General features: G+C 41.7%; 1 protein-coding gene and 1 pseudogene across 5 annotated transcripts in view; both read left to right on the top strand.

Annotated features, from left to right (window-relative positions):
• The window catches only part of PRKD1 (protein kinase D1), a 150732-nt gene that overhangs the window by 69204 nt on the left and 61670 nt on the right, over positions 1–19858 (top strand). The window lies entirely within an intron of this gene.
• On the top strand, positions 6537–6685 carry LOC143831022 (U4 spliceosomal RNA; annotated as a pseudogene).

Here is a 19858-nt window from a genome sequence, read left to right as displayed (position 1 = left end):
GCTACTTCGGACAGGGTTGTGGTAGAGAAGAAACATTTAAGGCCTCCCACACAGGTTGTTGTTGAATTGAAAGACTTGAGGCCTACTGCACAGGGTTGTTGTGCAGATGAAACAAGAGACAAAAGAACCTCCGCAACAGCATCCAGTTCTGTCTGCAGAATAACGCTGTGCAGTTGCCTCAAATCTGCAGAGAGTTGCAAAGAAGAAACACACATGGCTTGATTGTGTCTAACCCCCAGCCAAACCAGTCAGAACTTTGGCCCTGTCAGAACTTTGGCTTTGCCGCACCCAACTGGCTAGAACTCTGGTCTGTCCTGGTGAGGGCCCAATCGGAAGTCGCTTCGTGCCTTCCGATTGACCCCTCCACTTGTCAATCCAGAGCCAAGGGGCCAATCCGGGAGTTTTGATCATGGACACAGCTCACTCCAACCCTCCTTACTGTTTTATTAAGAGGGACAGATTTGAAAAAAACCCACCAAAACACCCGTAGTGTAAAATACTCGCAATTTTACAACAAAGACTGTTACCATGAAAAGATAAATGCCAGATTTCAAGCTGGATATAGAAAAGGAAGAAGCACTAGCGATCATATTGCAAATATTTGTTGATTACTGCAAGGTATAAAAGAATTTCCAAAGAATATTAGTTTTCTATCTTGGGTTACAAAGGAAGGAAGGAACATTAACAGTTTTAGATATGCAGATGACAACTAGCAGAAAATAGTGAAAACTTGAACTCACCGCTACTGAAAGTTAAAGCAAAAAAGTGGCAAAGTAGTTTAACAGCTGAAGAAATAAAAGGAATGACCAGAAGGGAATTATACAACTTTAAGATTGATGATGAAGAAATTGAAATTGTTCAAAGATTCCTTGGCTCCTTTTTCAACCAGAAGGGAGACTGCAATGATTAAATCAGGAGATTGAGACTGGGAAGGAAGCCATGAATGAACCAGAAAAGAAACAAGTAAGGTTGTGTAACTGGTGACCAAGACCAAGATAATTCATACTGCTAAATCTAGCAGTATGAACATTGAATAATGAAGAAAGAGAACAGGAAGAAAATTGATTCATTTGAAATGTCATATTTAGAAGAGAGTTTTATGGATATCTTGGACCACCAAGAAGACATATAAGTTTAACAACAAATTTATTTATATTTTTTCAGACCAAACTATAAAAATACATTTAAAATATCAGTAAATGCCAAAAAAATGTGTTTACAGAATCATATTTAAACCAACTGTATAAAACTTAAAGCATAATTAAAACTCATTGTTAAAACACCATATGCAAAGTAATCAATTATTTCAGAGATACTTTCAGAGGACAGAGATACCTTCTGTCCTATGTATATACTACTTAATTTAATAGCAGCACAGGGTGTTTCAGCACCTGAAGCGGCCGGTTGCTCCCAACACAGCCAGTGCTGCACCTGGGGGTAGAGGGGAGGCGTGGGTGTCGGAGTACTGGTGGGTGCACACACGCAGGCGCAGAGCTCCATGCCTGTGTGTGTGCACCCACTGGCGTGCTTACACGCACGCCTCCCCTCCCCACTCACGGCGCCGGCTGCATCAGGAGCGACCATTCGCTTTGGGTGCCAAAGCACCCAATCTTAGTGCAGAGAGTTATTCAACCTTTTTATTGTTAAGGAGCTTCTTAACTTTATCCATTGAGAAATGACTTTGGAGTCTGCCAAGAATTGGCTGTATTAAATTGCCTCTGAAAGTGTTATAGATAGGACAGTGTAATAATACATGTTATGTTGTTTCTCTTTGGCTATTAGCACATGGACAGTAAGTGGGTTCTAGATCAAATGAAACCTGCTCTACATTTGAAAAAGTGTACATGCACAAAAAAGCTCATCACTCAACATAATAAGGCTCAAGTTGACAACTCAATCCCTACCTGGTTCACCCTCTCTGATGGCGTGCCACCAACAGAGAGAGCACACTTCCAAATGAGAGCCAATCAGGTGAAATTGCATGCGGACAACTCATTCCCTACCTGATTGGCCCGCCCTGGGGGTGTGCCACCAATAGAGAGATAGCACTCAGCCATTGAGGTTCAATGAGTTCAAATTGTACTCTGCCAATGAGACCCAATCAGCTCAAATCGCATGAAGGCCAATCACTCCCTACCTAACTGGCCACTCAGGGAAATATTCCCACAATAGGAGATGGCTCTCAGCCAGGGATGGCCCGCCCTGGTAGTTTAGCCCTTATCAGGAGGGAGCCCTTAGCCAGGAAGGGCTAATAAGGCTTTCAGCTCTCCTCCCCCAACTTCCTGCCAGTTTCAGAAGTTTGCTAGTTTGAAGAGAAGGGGGCCTCAGAGCATGCCCCACTGCCAGTAAGTTGTCCTGTCCTCTTTCATCTCAGAGGACACTGGTACTGGTCTTCGAACTGGTACTGGTCTCCGGGCCGGGGGTTGGGGACAGCTGCATCAGATAATCTGCCTTCACTGAATAATTGTCGAGTGGCATTTAGCTGCACTGGATGAGTTCAAATCCCCTGGGCCAGATGAAATGCACCCGAGAGTGCTCAAAGAACTTTCCAGAGAACTTGCACAGCCCTTGTCCATCATCTTCGGGACCTCTTTAAGGACTGGAGATGTCCCGGAGGACTGGAAGAGAGCAAACGTTATTCTGATCTTCAAAAAAGGGAGGAAGGATGACCTGGGAAACTACAGACCAGTGAGTCTGACCTCTGTTGTGGGGAAGATAATGGAGCAGATATTAAAGGGAGCAATCTGCAAATATCTGGAGGACAATTTGGTGATCCAAGGAAGAGCATGGATTTGTCTCCAACAGGTCCTGCCAGACCAACCTGGTTTCCTTTTTTGACCAAGTAACAGGTTTTCTGGATCGTGGAAATTCGGTTGATGTCATTTACTTGAATTTTAGTAAAGCTTTTGACAAGATTCCCCATGATGTTCTGATGGATAAGTTGAAGGACTGCAATCTGGATTTTCAGATAGTCAGGTGGATAGGGCATTGGTTAGAGAACCGCACACAAAGAGTTGTTGTCAATGGTGTTTCATCAGACTGGAGAGAGGTGAGTAGCGGGGTACCTCAGGGCTCAGTGCTCAGCCCGGTACTTTTTAACGTATTTATTAATGAGGGGGTGGAGGGACTACTCATCAAGTTTGCAGATGACACCAAATTGGGAGGACTGACAAATACTCCGGAAGATAGAGACAGAGTTCAACGAGATTTGAACACAATGGAAAAATGGGCAAATGAGAACATGATGCAATTTAATAAAGATAAGTGTAAAGTTCTGCATCTGGGTCAGAAAAATGAAAAGCATGCCTACTGGATGGGGGATACGCTTCTAGATAACACTGTGTGTGACCAAGACCTTGGAGTACTTGTGGATTGTAAACTAAACATGAGTAGGCAGTGTGATGCAGCGGTAAAAAAGGTGAATGCCATTTTGGGCTGTATCAACAGGGGCATCACATCAAAATCACAAGATGTCATAGTCCCATTGTATACGGCACTGGTCAGACCACGCCTGGAGTACTGTGTGCAGTTCTGGAGACCTCACTTCAAGAAGTTCGTCGATAAAATTGAAAGGGTACAGAGGAGAGCGACGAAGATGATCTGGAACCAAGGGACCAAGCCCTATGAAGATAGGTTGAGGGACTTGGGAATGTTCAGCCTGGAGAAAAGGAGGTTGAGAGGGGACATGATAGCCCTCTTTAAGTATTTGAAAGGTTGTCACTTGGAGGAGGGCAGGATGCTGTTTCTGTTGGCTGCAGAGGAGAGGACACGCAGTAATGGGTTTAAACTTCAAGTACAACGATATAGGCTAGATATCAGGAAAAAATTTTTCACAGTCAGAGTAGTTCAGCAGTGGAATAGGCTGCCTAAGGAGGTGGTGAGTTCCCCCTCACTGGCAGTCTTCAAGTAAAGGTTGGATACACACTTTTCTTGGATGCTTTAGGATGCTTAGGGCTGATCCTGCGTTGAGAAGGGGGTTGGACTAGATGGCCTCTATGGCCCCTTCCAACTCTATGATTCTATGATTCTAATTGTGATAGATTATCATTGTAATGCTGTGTAGTGCTACTTAACTGTAAGTCCAATGAAGCCCAATAGAGTCAGTAAGCTACATACATTGATTTGTTTTGAAAGATAAAGGAGAATGATTTGTGAAAAGCAGTGGGTGATTGTTGAGTTACTTGAATAAGTTGTATGAGGTAGATGTCTGTGCTTTATTTCTGTATAGCTGACTCACTTTACTTTAGATTTATTTCTAAACAAGCATAGATTTGGAGATGATTTATTAGGAACCTTCTTACCTAAGCTGTAATGACTCTTCATTTTTTAGAAAGAGATAAATCTCAAGTTTCATTTATTTTTAGAATCATTGAAACATCTGGTTTCAAGTACTGATTTTTAAAATAAAAATAACACTATTCTTGCAAAATTTAATAATTTAGTCTTACATTTCCTGGAAAAATAGTTGTATAACTTTTGGGATCTTTGCTCTGGTCTTTAAATCTTGATAAAAACAATGAATTCTGTCATACTACAAGTATTAAATTACCTTAGTGTCCATTTAAATAGTGTTACCTGTTTCTACCGTTGATAATGCTCACTGTTCATATCTTGTATATAGTTAAATCTTGCATATTCATATCTGGTACCCCTTGCATTTCATTGCTTGTTAACCCTACTCTTTACGAGTTTATTTATCCAATACATATACATCTGCTGGCTTAAGACATGCTTTGTGCATTGCAAGTGGACTATAACCTTCTAAAGATTATGCCATCAGACTCCCTATTATTTTTTATATACAATAGGCCAACTTTTCTCTACTTTTTTACAGTTGAAATACCTCTGAAACATTCTCCAGGCTTCAAGAAACCCCAAAAGTGGCATGATCATACAGAATATAGTTGGGAAACATAGCTAAGAGGGGCCCACATAAGACCCTTCCTCTTCTCAATCCCTCCAGTCCCATCATTGGCCATTTTTGGGGGGTGGGGGGGTTGACATATATGGTCATATCACCCAATAAGTGTCTAATACATTTTAAAAATATCTAAAAAATTAATGAACATTCACCCGTTTGGGAAACCCTTCCAGAGCCATCAAGAAACTCTGAATGAAAAAGTCTGCACTATTGTTACCATTATGAAATTTGAATTCCTGAATAAGATATTTTCCTAATATTATTCCAGCTGATAAGTGACAAGCTTTTGTTATCTGCCTCAAGTAAAAAAATATTTGATAGTATTGACGCTTGTTCTGGTATAAGACATTTACACTTGATATTTGGATTCGGACAATTGAACTGGCCACATTGGTTGAGCAGCTTCAGCAAATAAGACAAGATTAGCTATAAGTAAAGTAAAGGTATCCCCTTTGCAAGCACTGGGTCATGTCTGACCCTTGGGATGACACCCTCTAACGTTTTCATGGCAGACTCAATGCGGGGTCGTTTGCCAGTGCCTTCCCCAGTCATTACCGTTTACCCCCCAGCAAGCTGGATACTCATTTTACTGACCTCGGAAGGATGGAAGGCTGAGTCAACCTTGAGCCGGCTGCTGGGATCGAACCCCCAGCCTCATGGGCAGAGCTTTCAGACTGTATGTCTGCTGCCTTACCACTCTGCACCACAAAAGACTCTTAGATTAGCTATATTATTCAATAATTGTTGGTCAGTTTTTTTCACCTGAACTGGTTTCTTATCTATCCAAATGAAATGATCAGTATTTCTATCACTTGTTTATTAACTTCTGCCAGTGTTAAGAAAAGGAAAAGGTAATTCCAGTTTACCTAATCAATCTTCTGTAAAGTGGTTATTCAAGTTAGTTGATACGTTTATTGCCAAATATTTAACAGGTGCTTTTTGATGAAAGAATTCCAAGTCTCACTCTGGAATGTTGACATGGTTTGTGAATAAATTAACTTCAGTATGAGCCTTGAAGTGCTTGTAGAGCTCATTGAACAGACATAATGATTAACAAACAGCTCATGATTCTGGAAGTGCATTGGCTTAACAAGAATGTAAGGTAACATAAGAAACTACATATTTATTGCCATAAAGATATGAATGGCATTTGATTGTTAAGCACTCAAGAGATGTACTATGAAAATAACATTTTAAGTGTGATAAAAACTTGCAAGGCACATAACAGTGTAATCCTAAAAACATATTCCTGGAAGTAAGCCTCATTGAACAGGCATGAATAGATTTATTTAAGCTATATAGGTATTCAGCAGGGTTGTATTATTACTTCTGGCTAACTATAAGCTAGATGGATTTTGAGGAATGGTAGAGGACAGGAAGGCCTGGATGATAATTGTCCATGGGGTCGCGATGGGTCAGACACGACTTCACACCTAACAACAACAACAACAACAACAACAACTGTATTTGTTATCTTGCCACTTTACTTAGGGGACCATACATAGTTCTCTCCTCCAGAATTTTATCCCAACATCAAACTCACTGATATTGGCTCATGGTTATCAAGTGAATTTCATAGTATTTTATTCAATTTCATATCTCACCCCATTCCCCCAGCTTTGCGCAGTGGCGGTATCGTAGCCAATGAGGTTAATCCGAGGCGCGATTATTGCTAATTGAAAACTTTTCCCAATACCCCGCCATGATGACTTGAAATATAGTCGGCATTGGCAATTTTTGATTGGCACCTCATTCCCCCAGTGTGGGGCTTAAGGGGCTCACGACTTTTTAAAGACATACAACAGAACTATCATTTGTTGCTGTTGTTAGGTGCGGTCGTGTCCAACCTATTGCGACCCCATGGACAATGATCCTCCAGGCCTTCCTGTCCTCTACTATTCCTCGAAGTCCATTTAAATTTGCACCAACTGCTTCAGTGATTCCATCCAGCCACCTCATTATCTGTCGTCCCCTTCTTCTTTTGCCCTCAATCGCTCCCAGCATTAGGCTCTTCTCCAAGGAGTCCTTCCTTCTCATGAGGTGACCAAAGTATTTGAGTTTCATCTTCAGGATCTGGCCTTCTAAGGAGCAGTCCAGGCTGATCTCCTCTAGGACTCGCAAGAGTCTTCTCCAGCACCAGAGTTCGAAGGCCTCCATTCTTTGACTTCCTTATGGTCCAACTTTTACAGCCAGTGACTAGATGCACTTTTGTTGGCAGGGTGATGTCTCTGCTTTTTAGGATGCTGTCTAGATTTGCCATAACTTTCCTCCCCAGGAGCAAGTGTTTTTTAATTTCTTTGCTGCAGTCCCCATCTGCAGTGATCTTGGAGCCCAGGAAAATAAATCTGTCACTACCTCCATTTCTTCCCCATCTATTTGCCAGGAATTGAGAGGGCTGGATGACATGATCTTCGTTTTCTTGATGTTGAGTTTCAAGCCAACGTTTGCACTCTCCTCCTTCACCCGCATCAATAGGCTCTTTAGATCCTCTTCGCTTTCTGCTATTAGAGTGGTATCATCTGCATATCTGAGGTTGTTGATATTTCTCCCTGCAATCTTGATCCCAATTTGTGACTCCTCTAATCCCGCCTTTCTTATGATGTGCTCCGCATACAAGTTAAATAGGCAAGGTGACAGTATACAGAATCTGTTCTTGACCTGCATATAGGTTTCTCAAGTGACAGATACGATGCTCTGGTATTTCCATCTCTTTAAGAACTTGCCATAATTTGTTGTGTTCTACACAATCAAAGGCTTTAGCATAGTCAATGAAGCAGAAGTAAAAGTTTTTCTGGAACTCCTTAGCTTTCTCCATGATCCAGCCTACGTTGGCAATTTGATCTCTAGTTCCTCTGCCTCTTCGAAATCCTGCCTGTACTTCTGGAAGTCCTCGATCCACATATTGCTGGAGCCTAGCTTGTAGGATTTTGAACATAACTTTGCTAGCATGAGAAATGAGTGCAATGGTGTGGTAGTTTGAACATTCTTTGGCATTGCCCTTCTTTAGGACTGGAATGTAAACTGATCTTATCCAATCCTGTGGCCACTGTTGAGTTTTCCAAAATTGCTGGCATAGTGAGTGTAGCACTTTTACTGCATCGTCTTTTAAGATTTTGAATAGTTCAACTGGAATTCTGTCACCTCCACTCGCTTTATTGTTGCTCAGACTTCCTAAGGCCCAGTTGACTTCATATTCCAGGATGTCTTGCTTCAGGTCAGTGACTACCCCCTCATGGTTATCAGGGATGTTAAGCTTGCTCTTGAATAATTCTTCTGTATAATTTTGCCACCTTTTTAAAATCTCTTCTGCTTCTGTTAGGTCCTTACCATTTTGGTCCTTTATCATACCCATCTTTGCATGAAATGTTCTCTTCATATCTCCAGTTTTTTGAAGAGACCGCTGATCCTCCCTATTCTGTTGTTTTCTTCTATTTGTTTGCACTGTTCATTTAAGAAGGCATTCTTATCTCTTCTAGCTATTCTCTCGAATTCAGCATTCAGTTGGGTGTATCTTTCTCTTTCTCCCTTGCCTTTCACTTCCCTTCTCTCCTCAGCTATTTGTAAAGCTTTCTCAGACAGCCATTTTGCTGTCTTGAATTTCCTTTTCTTTGGGATGGTTTTAGTTGCTACCTCTTGTACAATGCTGCCAACCTCCGTCCATAGTTCTTCAGGCACCGTCTATCAAATTTAATTCTTAAATCTATTTTTTCACATCTACTGTGTATTCATTAGGGATATGATTTAGTTCATATCTGAGTGACCTAGTGCTTTCCCCTACTTTCTTCAATTTTAGCCTAAATTTTGCAACAAGAAGCTGATGATCTGAACCACAATCGGTTCCTGGTCTTGTTTTTACTGACTGTATAGAACTGTATAGACTGTATAGAACAGGTCTTCACCAGTATGAGCTATGATGGACAGAGGCTGTGCCATGGTGGAAGCATGACAGACTTCCCAAGGATCAGGCACTATCAAAAAATTGCATGATGATGAGCTCAAGCAATGTGGGGATTATATTCTTAAAGGCAGTTGTTCAGCTATGTTAGTCCCAAACCATTTAGGGACATGAACATAGGTTTCCTGAGCCTAATTTAGCACTCTGACTGATACACCACATTAGCTTTCTACTATACATTAAACTATATGGCTTGGTATAGTGGTTAAGAGTGGGGGCCTCTAATTTGGAGAGCCAGGTTTGATTCCCTGCTTCTCTGTATCCTGTCAAAACCCTGTTTGATGTTTTTCCCTGATTGATGTTTTGTACTCTATTATTTACAGTGTCTGTCATGCAATCTGATTAGTGTAACTTGATTGCAGTGTGCCCCCCCCCAACCCTTTAGTGGTATGTCTTTGATTCCACACAGATCTTGTATTAGATCTTAAGTGTGAAAAGCCATGCTCTCTGCCCTGTTTCCCTGGGAACAATCTTGGAGGCCTTGGATCCTGGACAGCCATTTCATCAACATGTGCCATTCTTGCCCAAACTGTTTGGTGCTGTGAGAGGCTGAGGGCTTTGGGTTGATAAGACTTGCGTAGGATCCCCAATCTTAGCAAGGACTCCATGATGGTCTGTTTGATGCCTCAATAAAATACTTTCTTTCCCTAAATGAAGTCTGAGTATTGGAAGCATCTGTGGATTCTCACACGTGCAGCCAGCTGGGTGAACTTGGGCTAGTCACTGTCCTGTTAGAGCTGTTCTCACAAAGCAGTTCTGTCAGAGCTCTCTCAGCATCACCTACCTCATAGGGTGTCTGTTGTAGGGAAAGGAAGGGAAGATGATTGTGAGCCACTTTGATACTCCTTTGGGTAGTAAAAAGTGGAGTATAAAAACCAACTCCTCTTCCTTAAAGATATGGAATACAGCAATTAGCCAATTATCTTTATTATTATTAGTTGAAATTTATTTCATGCCGCTCCTGGCTGGGCTGGCTCCTGGCCGGTTAGAAGATGAAAAGTCAAAAACACAATAATCCCCTTAAAACCCCCACTAAAATTGTAAACAGTTCACAAATACAAATTCCAATGTCAAGCATGGTGGCAAAAACCAACCCCCCACCTAGCCTGGCTGGGGCACAGGGCAGAAACAGCTGGCCACCACTACTGAACAATAGTGTGGTGGAGTACTTTCCTTTGGGGGGGCCCAGCAGATCTTCTCTCCGCACTGGCCTAAACTGCAGACATGGTGGAAGAGCTCGGAAAAACACTAGGGTGCTCAAAATAAATTATGAAATGGTTAATCAGTTTTTAAACAATATTTAAATCTGAATTCGTTGCTAAATTGCAAATACATCTCTATAACATGAAAAAACAGGCGGTTCTGAATAAATATCCTAACAGAAAAAGAGAGAATCTGTTCCAGGCTATCATTTTGATTTCAGTATTGAAGACTATGAACTCTGAAGTTAGATGGGACATTCATATCGGGCTTTTCTTCCTGGGCAGATGTTTCTGTAAACTGGTGGTAGTCTCCACTCCCCACTTTATTGGCTGGCAAGGATACTTGCCACAAGTGTTGCATCCCGATGTGATGACATATGTCTTATGTTGTAGCTGGAATCCTATGTACATCAGTTTTACATGGATCTCTCAAACATGGGTAGTTGTTCAAATGTTTGCTTTCTTTGGTTTCCTGATAGATTATATTGTTCAGTTCCTTCCTGTTTTCATGTTAATGATGATCTGTCCCCACTTCCTCTTTATGGGATACCCAATAACATATCTTTCTCTTGACATTTAACCCATTAATTAATTCTTATGCTCCCCTTAATCTGTCTGCTTTAAAATCAGCACCAGGTGGAGAACAAAGGGGTGCATCACAACAGAACTCTTTTGCCCAGTTCTGCAGATAGAATAATAGAATCATGGAGTTGGAAGGGGTCATACAGGCCATCTAGTCCAAATCCTTGCTCAGTGCAAGATCAGCCTAAAGCTTGTAGGATTGCTTGAAGACTGTCAGATAAATATAATTTTTAAATAAAAATCTATGTGGATTCAAGTCATACTTCCTAAGCTATAAAGGGTCCCCCCTTTTTAAACATATGTAGGAAAGCCTTTATATCAACATCCTACCATATGCAAGTGAAGAGAGCCACAGAGTAGACAGATATAAATGAAGTGGCTCTAAATTGTGAAACGACTGGCAGTTATTTGATATTATGCTCATGGATCTTTATAAGGGAGAAACTCACAAACTTTGTGCTGTGGCATGTTAATATGCTATGAAAGAAGTGTTAATATACTGCAATAACAACATTTGTTGCTTGCCCCATCTGTCTCCACCCAAGTGTGAAACATTCCTACAAGTAGAAGCTGAGCTGGCAGCTATCTAGTCCTGAGACCAGAGAGTTAAATTCAAAATTACATAATATATTACTAACAGTCACATTGTCCCAATTAAAATAAATTGTGAGGAATGTGGATACACAAGTTATACAAGGTTAGCATACATAGTGAGATAAAGAACCTATGTCCTTGTTGAGTCCAGGGTATGTAATTGTAATAACTTGCATTTCTTCGATCTTCCTTTCTAGTCTGTTCTGGAAGTTCCTTTGCAATAAAACAGCTACTTTCAGGTCACATATTTATTTATTTATTTATTTATTTATTTATTTATTTATTTATTTATTTATTTATTTATTTATTATATTTTTATACCGCCCTTCCCTAAGGCTCTGGGCGGTTTACATAAAACATTTGGGAACATTCACATATTGAATGTCCTGGAAGGCTGAAGTGTTCCCCTATAGGTTTTTCAGTTTTATGGTTTTTGATGTCAGACCTGTGACCATTAATCCTTGATAAAGTGTAAGCCATTAGTCACTAACATAGTTTTATTTCTCCTATGTTTTTGTGAACTACAACTGAGTTTCAGGGGACTGATTGGCTGTGTTAGCATAGAATTATCATATGGCTGTATTTGGATGTTGTGACACAGTTTACTAATTTAACAGGATTAACTTTTGCTTATATATTCCCACTGTCATGATGGTCAGTTCTTAGTCTGAGGAAGAGTGCTTGCAATCGAAAGCTCACACCTTGAATAAATCTTTGTTGGTCTTAAAGGTGTTACTGGACTCTGATTTTGTTTTGCTGTGCTGCTTCAGACCAACAGAGCTACCGACTTGAATCTAGTATAATTTTGTTTATTTATATCCCATTTTACATTCTGTTGTTGGGAGGATTATTCTAATAATGTATGTGAAGCATTGCATCAGTACTCATAACTAATATTAGCTTTTATAGAAATGAATAATTTCCCCCAACATTGCCATTATGGGTAATTGTCATTATGTAATGTGAAATGCTTATCGTTTGTTTAGATTCACAACACAATAAAATGCATCAAATGCATTTTCTTTAATACGTATGAGCAATTATGATGTTTACTTTACCACTTTATTTTAAATGTACATGCAATTGTGTGGGTATTAAGGTTCATGAGTAAGTTCTGCAAAGAAATGATCCATTACGTTATTATAATCTACAATAGCACAATGTATGTAACAAAGCTTACGGTTTCATTAATTATTACTGCCAGTTATTGCTTTGTGATGTGAACTTGTTCTCAAGTTTAGCTTCTTTTGTTTCTATTAAAATACTTTATAGTATTTGCAGCAAATATTCTATGTACATTTTCTCTTTAACATTTATATTTTGGTGCTTATTTGTTGTTTGATATCCTACTGTGATCTAAGGGCTCTGAAAAGTTTTCATAGATATTTAAAATTAATATTTTAAAGGAAAAAAAGGAAACAACATTCATGTCCTCCCCAATATGGAATTTTCTACTAAGAAGATAGTGCACTCTCCCAGCAGCCCTTCTTCTGACTGGAATGCCTGTGTTCTTTCTCTCACCTCTCAGCCCAAAACTTAACCAACAAACACATTGTGGTGGCAATTTTTTTTTCCTGGAAGGGAGGACAAAGGAGCAATTTCCGAACAACCGCTTGTTCTTTAAAGATCAGTATATTTGTTGGGAGTGGGTAGTGCAAGATTTCAGCAGACCATTGTTCCCCATCTGCTGCTTGATTAAATTCACAAGGAGATTTGTACAAGGATCATTTCAAAATCAGTTACTTTCTTAACCGAAATCAGCTCTACATGGACAGAAAAACTGGGAATAATATTTGGCAAGGTGATTTGGATTGTGGACTGTGATTCTGAGTCAAGGCCAAAGGAAAGGGAATATATCTTCTAGAGAGAGAAGAAAAATCCCTGCCCAGTTAAACAGGGAAATAAACTCTGAGGATTTTTCTGCTCTGGTCTGAAAGAATACTGCTTTAGACACTTCAGGAGCTAGAGAGATAATGGTGTCTCAGAAAAGGGAGATTGGGTACTGACAGAGGGTTGCCGCCTTCAGAAAGCCAGAGGAGTTCAAGGAAACTCAAAGAAGAACACTATAGTATTTGGGAAGACACAGTATGTTTCTATGTGCAGTTTAAAAATGGTTTAAATTCAATATGCTCAGAATTCATTATATAACAGAATGGGTAAAATTAATGTTGAGGAGGGGACTGAGTTCTGTTTCTGCCCCTCCAGCTTTCCCAAATAGTGTTGAGAGGCCAAGATAAAAATGGCTTCATCTTGTGTTGTTACACTTAGTGCTAGATGGATAGCTCCTGTTTTCCCTGCACAAAATCTGTGTTGTACTACAGTGAGATGGTTAAGGTTCACAGCTAGATAACCATAGAATTAATTTGTCTGAATAACTAGTGTAGAACCAGCATATCAGGCTGCAGTGAGCCAACACACGGGTATCTAATTAATGGTATGTAGAAGATACCCAGGTGGCAGTTCTAATAATTTCTTCAATTGAGCCAATGGTGATGACATAAACTTCAGTATTTGCTGCTCTACTCTCAGCATAGCCTAGCCCAATCAGATCTCAGAAACTAAGCAGGTTCATGCCTGGTTGGAACTCATATGGAAGACTACCAACAAAATCCAGGGTCAGAAGCAGGCAATGGCAAGCCACTTCTGAATGTCTCTTGCCCTGAAAACCCTTTTGCTTTGGTATAAATTGGCTGCAACTTGACAGCACTTTTCATCACCAAGTTCACCTGTCAGTTGTGTTATGCTGAAGTTTGCAGTATGCCTACCCATAACTATGCCAGTCATGGTCTCTTGGGTTTCCGGGTTTTTTTGGCATGTAGTCCAATCTTCCCAAGGATAAAGGAAATTCTCTCTCTCTCTCTCACACACACGCACACACAGAGAATATTGTTTTTAGAAAATATATACTCGCAGTTTAACTGTATATTCTTTCCTTTGAAAGCCTCATTTAAAGGCTTTGTTGAGTGTGATGCATTTGCTTATCTTTTTCCTGATAAGTATTAAACAGATAGTGTTTGTTTGTTCTGTGTAATAAATCTGCTAAAAAACCTTCTGGTTGGATTGTGGCAACCAAGCAAGGATTGAAACTCAGCTGTCACAATAATTTATCTGGCCTGCTCTTTGCCACTCCTGAGCTTTTATAAAACTAAAGCCTAATAATTGCTGTAAGAGTTCTTGTCAGTAAATAGACAAGATGTAAAATGATGCTGAGCAAAACTTTGAGAATACAAACATATCTATGGTTTATGGAGGTTCTTATGGTATACTTCTAAACTATAAAATAAGAATTATGGAATTTTTTTTCTGAACAGTTAATGAGTCATATGTTCCATGCAATAGAGTCTTAGTCAAGCTGAGAAGTGTTCATATCCTTCACAAAATCAGGGATACCAAGGTTATTGCACAAGCTGTTTTTATCCCAGCATTGCTATTCTTAATCAACAATGCCATTTCAGGTTTGTCTACAGAGGCGGGAAATCATTTTGATCTACAGCAATTTTTGTTATTATTTACTTTGTTTTGATCTCATCATTCCCCAAATTGTTACCTAAAGTGTCATAGATTGTTATCCTCCCTCTACTTCTGTGACTTGGATCACCCACTAAGCTTCCATGGCAGAATGCAGATGTGAACCTAGTTCTCCCAGGTCATAGTCCAATATCCTGACCAATACATAACTCAAGAGAAGTCTGAATGTACATTAAGTCTAGTCCAACACTACAACTACTATACAACTCAAAAGAAGTCTGAATGCACATTGTTTTACTTGTGTGTATGGGGGGAAAAGTATATTTCTTGGAATTCTTTTTGTGTATTGATTTGAACAGAGATTCACGTGCCATTTCAGGGTTGGTTCTATACGTTTCTTTGTCTTCATCACAAAATTCAGTACCAATATTCATATTGTAGAAATCTGCATCTGTTTGCAGAGTGCATCCTCTTCACTGGAGAAAATGCCCAGATATTGTAACTTCATCCTCTTTTCTGCATTCTTGGCTCATTCTGACATCATTAACTTTGTGGGTGATATAATGTATGAACTCGACCAACTTTGCTTGCACCCAAATCCAACTGTTGTATTGTTTGCAGTGTTACTTAAGAATATAAGAGAAGCCATGTTGGATCAGGTCAATAGCCTGTGTAGTCCAACACTCTGTGTTACACAGTGACCAAAACTCAGGTGCCATCAGAAGGTCCACCTGCAGGGCCAGAACTCCAGAAGCCCTCCTACTGTTGCCACTCAGGTACCAAAAATATAGAGCATTCTGTTCTGTTCTATCTGTAAATTGTGGCTAATAGTCACTTATGGACCTCTGCTCCATATGTTTATCCAATCTGCTTCTGACTCCTCCATCCCAGCTAGCTGATGGCAGCACAGCAACCATGCAATGGCTGTTCCTCCTCTTTTTAGCTTTGCTGTGTTGAGCATGTCTCTGATCTCCAAGAATCACAAGAAAACCTCTTCAGCATGGCTACAGAAAGACTCAAAAAATCCAAAGACGGGGTCATCTCCTACTATCTGCAGACCAATGGAAGGATCTTGTGGATGACCCATGGGTGATTGAAACTGTATCAAAAGGCTAATCTCTGGAATTTTCTTATCTTTTGGGCAACAGGTTTCTTACTAAAACATATTATCAAAGCTCTTGTTGGATATTGAAGCAATAGAGTTGTTTCCAGAGACACAGAAATCCATTTAGTTCTTTGTATAGTCATGAAGAAAAATAGTGATGTGAGGACTATTTTAGATCTAAAAAGGCTAAACAAAAAGAAAAGAAAAGAAAAAGAAGACATTCTGAATAGAAACCCTAAAACCCATGGTCTCATCAATCCAAAAGGAGGATTTTCTGGCTTCAGTAGATTTCTGTGTGGCCTGTTTACACATTCCAATCCAGAAGTCTCATCAAAGGTTCCTGCATTTTGCTTGCAACAATCTTCTCTTCCAATACAAGGCTCTCCTGTTCAGTCTCAAATCAGCACTGTGGGTGTTCACTAACTCTCTGAGTTGGCAGAGGTGCTGTCAGATGTGGTGCTGGTGTCTTCTAGACCAGCTGTCCCCAATCCCCGGTCTGGGACCGGTACCACTCGGTGGATCAGTCAGTACCGGGCCGCGGCTCCTCCTCATCCTCCTCTCCAGCTGCTGCCTTGGGGGCTGCCCTGCCACTCTGCTGCCGGCTCACCTTTGGTGCTCTCCGGCGACCGCCATACCTGGGGTTCCCCCTCGGCATGGCACTGCGCAGCACCTCCCCAGTGGGCGGTGGGAAGATAGGGGCGCCAGCGGGAAAGCAAGCAGAGCAGGGGTGCAGGCGGTGGCAACCTCCCTCCGCCAAAGACTACCCCCCCCAGGCCTCAGTAAAATTGTCAAGCGTTGACCGGTCCCCGGTGATAAAAAGGTTGGAGACCACTGCTATAAAGCACTGGAAACAAGCTTTATATGACTTTGTCAATAAACTATACTGGTATAATTCTTACTCATAATGTAGACCAGTTACATAGACTAGCGATCCCCAACCCGTGGGCTGTGGACTACATGTGGTCCTTTGACTAATTGGAGGTGGGCCCCAAAGGACGCCTTCTCTCCCCCACCCCCAGGCCCTTTACAACACACTTCGGGTGTCATTGTCTCCCATCACTCCCAGGTGGGACTATCTCGTTGCAGAGAAACAAGCTCAGGGTTCCCATTGATTTGTCATTGTCATGAGTTAAAATTTCCATGAAAATAAAGTGTTCCTTATGTTCATTGTTGTGGCATGTCTGTATCTTATTTTGAAGGGATGTTTAAACATTACCATAGCGATCAGAGAGCGTTAGGGCAGTGGTTGAGAGTAGAGGAGTAAAACTACCCCCCCCCACCGGGCCTCAGTAAAAGGCACTGAGTGGTCCCTGGTGAGTGGTCCCTGGCGTTGAGTGGTCCCCAGTGATAAAAAGGTTGGGGACCACTGACATAGACCATAAGGTATCAGTAGATTATTGACAGGTATATTAGCATTCGCTAAAAGTATTTTACAATGCTTTTGAAAATGTTTATGAAGTAGGCAGTAAGAAATGTGTGTTTCATGACCATGAATACAATTTGACTCAAGTTGGTCCAATCAATGGACTTAAAGCAGTGGTCCCCAACCTTTATTAGGCTGGGGACCGGCAGGGCATCGGGCCGCGCCCGCGGGGACCGCGCCCGGCCGCGCCCGCGGGCCGTGCCCGCGCATCGAGTCGCGCCCGGCCGCGCCCGCGGATCGGGCCGCGCCCGTGAGCCACGCCCGCGGATCGAGCCGCGCCCGCGAGCCGCGCCCGCGGATCGGGCCACGCGGGCGCGGCCTGGACGGGCGGAGCCCGGCCCTGATTCCCTCTTCCCGCCCTCCCGCAGTAAGTAGCTTCCCGGGCCGCAAGCTTGCGGCTTGGGAAGTTTTTTACTGCGGGGGGGGCGGGGAGAGGGAGCTGCGGCCCGGTGCCATGGCCTTCGCGGCCCGGCGCCGGGCTGCGGCCCGCAGGTTGGGGACAACTGACTTAGAGCATTGCTTCTATTTTGGATACAATCAACTTCAGAAGAACTACTATCCAGACATATGTCGTGCAAATTACAACAAAGAGCTCAGACAGCTAAAATAGTTCGTGAAATTCTATATTATTTATTTAGGATATTTATAATCTGCCTTTCTTACAGAGACTCAAGGTAGATTACACAAAGTGAGTCTGTACAATCAACAAAATAGGACATTTAATGTATACAGGTGGCCAGAATTTTCAACTGTATTAAGATATGGGCTAGGTTGAGTTGGAAGAAAGCCCTTTTATGCAGCTGCATTAACTTGCTTCACCAATAATAAGGTTGGCTCCAATATGACCCCAACACTTTTAACTGAGTCAACAAGGATCAGTTGAACTCCATCAAAGTGGAGAGAACAATGTCCTTCAAGATCTCCTGCTTCCCACCCAGCATTATCTCAGTGTTTTCAGGATTTAATTAACTAATTAATTTGTGTTTCAATTTATAGGCCGCCCCTCTCTTCACAGTCTTGGGGTGGTTCACACAATAAGTTAAAAACCACTACAACACAATTGAGGTTTAAAATACATTAAAACAAACTATGCACCTTGCTCCTAACCTCTATGCCTGGAAATAAAATGGATTGCAGTTGGAGGAGTAATGGAGGGTCTGGCAAAGGGCCCATCACTGATGATAGTGATGGTCCTTGGCCTCAACTAAATGCCTGGTGGAATAGTGCCATCTTGCTAGCTCTCCAGAACTTAGAAAGATCCAATACCTCCATTGATGTATTATGGCATTGCCACCTTTATCAATGGTCAGGCATAAAATTACAACAGCATCCATAAGATACCAAAAAAGCCCACAAGAAATGTTATATACAATTAGCTCCTTTACATAGAATGCTATTATATACCCAGGACACTATGGACCTTAGTCAATTCTGTAGACCAGAATGTCAGATAAAACTATCATAGAATCATAGAATCATAGAGTTGGAAGGGGCCATACAGGCCATCTAGTCCAACCCCCTGCTCAACGCAGGATCAGCCCTAAGCATCCTAAAGCATATCTAAAGCCTCTTTCACAAGCGGGGCCCGGTAAAGGCAAGCACTCTCAGTGTCCAGTAAGTGTCATGTAGGAGCCAACCTTCATCCAAAGTATGCTGCAGGTCACCAAACTGTGTCTGGTCAGTGGAGTCATTGGTATGTATGTAAGCACTGATTTTATTGAGGCTATGCTATAAGCCTTGGGTTTTTAACTTCAATAAATATTAGTTCTAAATTTTAAAATTGTGTTCTTGAGCAGTGGTCCCCAGCCTTTTTATCACCAGGGACCAGTCAACGCTTGACAATTTTACTGAGGCCCGGGGGGGGGGGTAGTCTTTTGCAGAGGGACATCACTGCCGCTGCCTGAGACCCTGCTCCACTTGCTTTCCCGCCAGCACCCCTGACTTTCCACCGCCCACTGGGGGGCACTACCAGCAGCAGCTGCACAGTGCCACACCAAGGGGGAGCCCAGCCATGGCGGCTGCTGGAGAGCACCAAAGGTGAGCCCGCGGCAGAGTGGCAGGGCAGCCCCCGAGGCAGCAGCCGGGGAGGAGGATGAGCCGTGGCCCGGTACTGACTGATCCACGGACCGGGACAGGTCCCCGGACCGGGACCGGTCCCCGGACCGGGGGTTGGGAACCGCTGCTTTATAGGACGTGAAATTATTTTCAGTGTTCAGTAAGAAAGGGAAAAAGATAATTGGTAGATATTGATGAATGACAAATGACCTTGACAATATGGATTAAGTGAAAGGGAACTATTCACAAAAATGCCCAGTATTTTCTTTTAATGTAGCACTGCAGTAACATATATTGTGAGCTGCCTACAAAGTTGGTAACCTAGCACAAGTAGATCACAGCTGTCCATGCATTACTTACAGTATGTTGGCTAGGGCAGCTTGCTGTTCATATTGTCATTTAATCCTATTGTACTGTTCATTTGATGTCTTACACTGTATGCTGTTGCATGAATTGTGATTCAGTTTTGTACTCCTAGTCCTATTGGATTGTTCATTTGATGTTCTGTATTCTTTGATTACAGTTTTGTTCGCTTTCAGCACTTTATAATTTA

Source organism: Paroedura picta, chromosome 2 (assembly GCF_049243985.1).
Source record: "Paroedura picta isolate Pp20150507F chromosome 2, Ppicta_v3.0, whole genome shotgun sequence".
In the NCBI taxonomy this organism is placed as follows: domain Eukaryota; kingdom Metazoa; phylum Chordata; class Lepidosauria; order Squamata; family Gekkonidae; genus Paroedura; species Paroedura picta.
Note: the sequence above shows the minus strand (reverse complement) of the source record. Positions and strands in the feature narration are given on the sequence as shown.